The 6,715-nt window shown below is 25.1% G+C and overlaps 1 protein-coding gene across 1 annotated transcript in view; it reads right to left on the reverse strand.

Moving 5' to 3' along the window:
• The window catches only part of LOC111690260 (dipeptidase 1), a 31,282-nt gene extending 26,534 nt beyond the window's left edge, over positions 1–4,748 (reverse strand). Inside the window, exon 1 of the mRNA XM_023452713.2 lies at positions 4,596–4,748. The gene's annotated coding sequence lies outside the window, so the exon portion shown is untranslated. The remainder of the gene's footprint in view (positions 1–4,595) is intronic.
• Between the last annotated feature and the right edge of the window lie 1,967 nt (positions 4,749–6,715).

Here is a 6,715-nt window from a genome sequence, read left to right on the forward strand (position 1 = left end):
TTTAAAATAACACAAAAACTAAACATGCACAAATACACTTACTACATATATTATTGAATAAAATAGCAAATATTTATATGAACAGGATTATAACTGAAGCAATTAAACGAACCAACAAATTAAAGACTTTATTTTGAGAGGTGGTAGATTCGATACTCAGTTAGTTAGTCATTAAGTTAGTTATTTAGTAAGTAAGTTAGTTAGTTAATTAGTCAGTTAAAAAGTAGGTAGTTAGTTAGATATTTAGTCAGTTAGTTAGTTAGTTTGTTAGTTAGTTAGTTACTTAGTTAGTTTGTTATTTTGTTAGTTAGTTAAGTGGTTAGTTAGTTAGGTAGTTAGTTAGTTAGTTAGTTAGTTAGTTAGTTAGTTAGTTAGTTAGTTAGTTAGTTAGTTATTTAGTTAGTTAGTTAGTTAGTTAGTTAGTTAGTTAGTTAGTTAGTTAGTTAGTTAGTTAGTTAGTTAGTTAGTTAGTTAGGTAGTTAGTTAGTTAGTTAGTTAGTTAGTTAGTTGGAGAAAGTCCGGACCAGTTGCTATCAGTTCGGTGGTTCAACGTATAATTCTCACTAAAGAGATCTAATGTTTATTTTTAAAAAATCAATGTCATATGGATTTTCTATTACTAATGCTACCTGATGCAATAAATTCCCCTATTAAAACGTATTTTTTAAAAAGTTCATAAATTATCTAAAATTTGAATGATCATCATCACCCAATGTCTGTACAGTTTGTTTGTATCTCTTAACAATAAAATATTCTATCTTAGTTTTAATACAGGTGTTTACACACATAATTTCATACATAAACATCTAAAAATAACAACTATTAAATGTTGTTGGTTTTGTCATAGTTTTGTTAAATATATTAGTGTAAGTATAAACTAAAACGTGATACCACATACAGTTATAAGTGTTTTAATACATACATTTTGAAATATAAACCCAGATACACAACTTGCGACCAAGGTTACCAATGATTTAGCACTTTGAGGCAAGAAATTCTATAGTAGATATAATAACAGCAACAATAGAAAACAAAAAGGAAAAAATAACAAAGAAGTAAAACAAACACAAATTATAAATAAATTAAGGATATTTAAAAGTACACATGTTAAATGTTTAGTTTATACATTTAAGGAAAACTAAAAAAAAAAAAACTTTTTTTGTGCTAAAAATAACTCTTTTAGAAAATTTTTAAATAATGGAAACAATTAGATAATAAAATAACAATTTGAGTAAGTTTGTTTTGAAGAACATGCCGAAAAAGTAAAAATTATTCATTCATGAAATTTTTTTAATTTCGTTATAAAATGTTATTGATGATTTACTTTCTTACTTACTTCCTTACTCTCTACTTAAATTGGTATTTTCCAATTGTATATAACTAAACAATACATTAAAGAGTTATGTCTGGACTTTTATATAAAACATCAAAAACTTTTCGTTTATTTTTAAAAGTTTTAAATAATATTATTATAGTTATTCCAAGTTAATTTATTTTTGCATATAAAAGTCACTTAAAATATAACTTAAGCTTTTGTTGTTATATAAATAAATTATTTTCATTTATATAACAAGAATAATAGCAACAACATCAACACAATTTTCGAAAACTTTATAAGACTTTATAAAACATTAAACGGAATTGAAAATATAGCAAAAGTTTAAGTAAATATGAGAATTAAATAAAAAAAACTTGAAATGTAAAGTACTAAAGTGTACAAAAAATGTAATAATTAACATGTCTCGCCCTTTGCTACAACTTGTTCTAGTTTTTAATTAAAAAATTGTACAATACTGTCGTACAATACGAAATCAACGGCAACACCTACAACAACATAACAAAACAAAATTTCATTATGTATTACAAAAGCAACAAAAGTGAGTATTTGCAAGTACAATAGACAAAAAAATACTACACGAAATTGAAATAAGCATTTAAATTAAATTGTCAAGTGTTTTAAATTTTCAAATGACGAAATTTTGTAATTTTAAAGTTGTCGTCGTCGTCATTGTTGTTTTATTTATTATTTACAGTATAACAATAACACACGGTACATACAAGCACCGCAAACAAGGAGAACAAACGTACAAATTGAATTTCCTGTGTGTTTGTATTAAAGCGAGAGAATGTGTGTCTATACATTTGTATATTAAATTATACATACATGAGAAATAACCTTGAATTTACTTAATATTCATGTACTTTTACACAAGTATTTGTTTGAGTTTCCCTTCTCTATGTTAAGTTTTAAAGGAATTTTATGCGTATGTCAAGTATTAATTAGGGCAATCACAGATTTACATAATTAACAATTGCAATTAATACTTTATTTTTGAAAATAGATACATTAAATTATAGTTGCAATTAGTAAAATTATTTATTTTTTATATTAACAATTAACTACGTTAATTTTAATGATCAAGTCTTTTTTATTGACCATTCAGCCAATAATACTTAGTGGGAAAATTTGCCAATCAACTGTCTACAACTTAATTACATTTTCATTTTCAAATTGTCACCAAGTTCATTTCAAATATTTAAACCCTTTTTAAATGATTTTCATTTCATTGTGTAGAATTGAGTTAAAGCACAAAACGTGCTTGAAATAAGAAATATATTTATATAAAAAAAACAAAATACAAAGGGACTTAAATATTGTTGAGGGAAAGGATTGAACTAGAAAAAAATTCAATAAACTGTTATGAAAAACAAATAATATTCCGTACACTTAACAAAGAGATACCCAAGATTATTAATTTTTGTTTAAATTTCTTATGAAATAGAAATACGATCATCGCAAAATGTATATAATTTTGTAGAAAATTTCGTAAGTTTTAAAACATTACTAAATTTATTCATTAAAAAAAATAAAAACTCCTGATTGTACAATTAGGTCCATACTCAAAAGTCTCAAAACTTATGGTACAGATACCGGTCATAAGGCTTACTGGTCTCATCAATAAAAAGCTAGCAAATATGTTTACAATAGAAGGAGCTGTAATTTGTTCTATAAAATAAGGATTCCCGAATCTAGAATATTTGGGGAGTCCTCAAATTCTCACGAAATATTAACTAGTTAATATTACTTTGCAACAATCCTGATGAAATTATAGTTCTTTCTATGATGCTTAGGATTCTATTGGAAAGATACATTGCAGAAAATATGCATTAACAAAAGAAAACAATATGTTTAAACAGTTCAAGATTGTGACAAGTTTTTTCAAGCTTTATGCTGAAAACTTGAAGTAAAAATTTGGACAACAATTTGCCTAAACCGCAATCATTTTGGCTTGTAAAACATCCATGTACAAGTACACAAGGTCGAATACATTTTGAAAAAACTTCTCCCTTAAAAAATTAAACCATTAAATGTCATTATAAAATTATGAGTTATAATTTCATTAATAAAACTTTTGATATAATATCTTAAATGTCTAACAAAATGTCCTGCATAACTTTACGTATACTTATTAATAACTTAAACAATATAAAGTATACGTATAGTGTACTTTAAACAACAATTAAAGTTTAACTCCATAAATAAACGTAATCAACCTAAAATAAGGGGTAAAATAATAAAAAAGTACACAACTCTCATATTATTTTTAGCTTTTTTTGATTTAAAGTTTAAACAAAATTTTCAATCTCATAAACTGTGAAAAGCCCCAATAAAGAAAATTTTAACCAAAAAAATCTGAATATGTTTATATACATATATGTTGAGTATGTATTTCTACGTGAAGGTGTTGTGCAGCAACAAGCTAAAAAAACTCATTAAAATTTCAAAATGTTAAAAAGTGTTTTCACAATATTTTTTAAAAGACTCGCAAAAAATGTTTAAATAGCTTCTTGTAAAAAAATACTTGGGTAATAAATAAATATTTCAAAAAGAAGGGAATAATTTAATTAATTTGTTTAAATATTTTCATTAAAAAAATAAATAATTATATTTAATGTTTACTTTGCATATTTTATGTAGATGGTTTGTAATGTGACGCGTCGCTGTATGTCATAGAATTAGAATGTAATGTGATGTGATGACACTCATTAACTTAATGAGTTGTTATTTTCAGTAAAGTAAATAGCAGCTAGGAAAAAAAGAAGAAAGAATAAAATAAACTTTGTTAACAAAAATAACTAACTAACTCTCTGGCTCATTTTACTCGCTTATTCGCACAGCCTCCCAACTGGTTGGTAATTTTTAATGCCTGCCTGCTTTCGGTTTTGCCTTGTTTAATTAGAAAACAAAGTAGGTGAAGCTAATTAAGAGACCAAATACAATGACAAACAAACTGAATGTTTTAAGGGCCTAATTTGCACAATGAGTATTAGTTACTATTATAAAGGGAGACGATTGTTCTCCTCTACTGCCTTTAAAGCTGTCAGCCAGCCAGCCATTGCCTGCTACTAGCCATTGTTTGTTTATTTGTTTGTTAACAACATTATTTTATTTATTTATTATCCTGACTTTGGCTAAATGTTTTCATTTTTCAGTATCTGTTTGTGTTCTTTAGAAGGAGACTTGTAATTGAGCTTAAAAGGGAAATTGCTTGTCGTTATGTTTATGAGTATTTAGCAGGAAATTATTTACTTACCAAAACTACAATGGGTTTCTAACATCTTTTTCAGGTTTGTTTTTATTCACCACATTTATTTAATTATTTTTTGTTAAAGCTCTGACAATTTCTTATATTTTATTAATTCACTTAATTTTAGATTTTCTTTTTTTTTAGGAAGATTATGTTTTGTTTAAGTTGCACGAACACGACATACTTTATTTTTTTGATAATTTAATTTATTTTTATTGATTTTTTTATTTTAAATTATATACTTTTGTGTGCTTTTTGTTATTTTTATAATTTGGTTCAAATTATTATTTAATACACCTTGATGGTGTATTTCTATTAAAATTTATTGTATTGTATGTATTTTAGAATAAAACGCTGCATCATTTGAGTATATTTAACATTTTGTGGTTTTTATATGAATATTTTCCATGACTTGGCTATTTAAGTTAAATTATGTTTGCAAAAGGATAAGAAGAGTAGAAGGGTTTTAAACATTTAAAATTGATTTTTTTAATATAATAATATTATTATAGGAGTTATTTAAATTTGTATATATTCAAAAACAATTATTAAAGTTTATCCAAAGCTACTAGAATAATATATTAATCGCTTGGTAATGTCTTTTTTATCAATGGTAATGTTTTTTTCCATCAACGACTTTAAGTACTATTGTAATGACTTACATAATCATATACGTAAATACTTCATATTGAGTTTTGACGTTTTATTTGAGCAATTTGTTTGTATGTAAAATAAGTTCTTTTCTTTAACTCTCTATTTATAAGTACTTATTTAGCTTATTATTTGTAAGCGAACTTTGTAAATACACACTTGCCTTCAATATCGACACGTTGAGAAAAAATTCTATTAGGCTTTCAGGTTCTTTAGTCATTTCTAAAATTAAAATATATTCAAAAAAGGGCGAAAAATTTAAAATAAAGAAGATACTCCTATTATACAAATTCAACAAGTGAATTTTTGGCTAAGCTGTCTCTTAAAGAGATGTAAAGAATATATAATTATAAATATACTTAAATAAAATATATATTTAATTATAACATAAAAGAATATTTCCAAGCATTAATCATAGCTCTTTTAGTCCTTTCACAATATCTCTTCACTCTGATGAACGTAATAATGTCTACTAAATATTTAATACAGTAATATTCATTAATAATTAAGTAATAATTTACTTTTACATTATTAGTTTTATTATTTCTCAAAATAATTTCTTCTTATAAAATATTTAATAGATAGGCCAAAACTGGAATACGTACAAATAATATTAGCTTTGAATTCACACAAGTACTCTGTAAAAACGACTGCTATTGTTTAAATGGTATTGCATACATTAAGGAGCTCTTAATTATAACAAACATTTGCTAAAACGTAAAAAATATCTTTTTGTTACTTCAAAATTTATTTGCACTTAAGCACAAAATTTATCATAATTTTTATAATGAAATCGAAAAAAATACTAATTTGTATAATGTATTTTTTTCTTCATATCTCGATTTGCTTTTAAGATTTTTAAATTAAACTCTTAAACATGTACAGGGACACAATCAAACAAACACACATACACAAGGCACGTTCACTTTTTAGGTAATTGTATTGGTTTTGTTGTCGTAGTTGTATTTTTTTTTGTCTAACAAACATAAACATTGGAAATTTATAACATTGATCTGGTTGGTATGTGTGTATGTGTTACGATAGTAATAGTAACGATATTATACTTGTATATATTGATACCAATATATTCTTATATACTCGTATGTATCTTCTCTATTTATACATATGAATGGTATAGCAATTTATGTTGGGACATTACGTGATTTCATTTTATTTTGTTAGGATTTTCCACTTGCTGTTACTGTTGTTTTTTGTTTTTTTTTTTTTTTTTGTATAACTGTTATTGTACTTTGAAGAAGGAAGTGTACAATATTATTTTTATATTAGTGTTTGATTTTGTTTTGTATGTTTTCCGGCGGAGCTTTTTTAACGTATCCAACTTAACCGTTCTGTGTTTGAAATGAAACTAAACTCAAGTGAAATCGTCTGGTACCGACTCAACTCGTTTCTGCCTCATCACAACAATAATAATACGCAAACACTCACACACATTAACACGGACTCATAGCAAAAGG

Source organism: Lucilia cuprina, chromosome 4, assembly GCF_022045245.1.
Source record: "Lucilia cuprina isolate Lc7/37 chromosome 4, ASM2204524v1, whole genome shotgun sequence".
In the NCBI taxonomy this organism is placed as follows: Eukaryota; Metazoa; Arthropoda; class Insecta; order Diptera; family Calliphoridae; genus Lucilia; species Lucilia cuprina.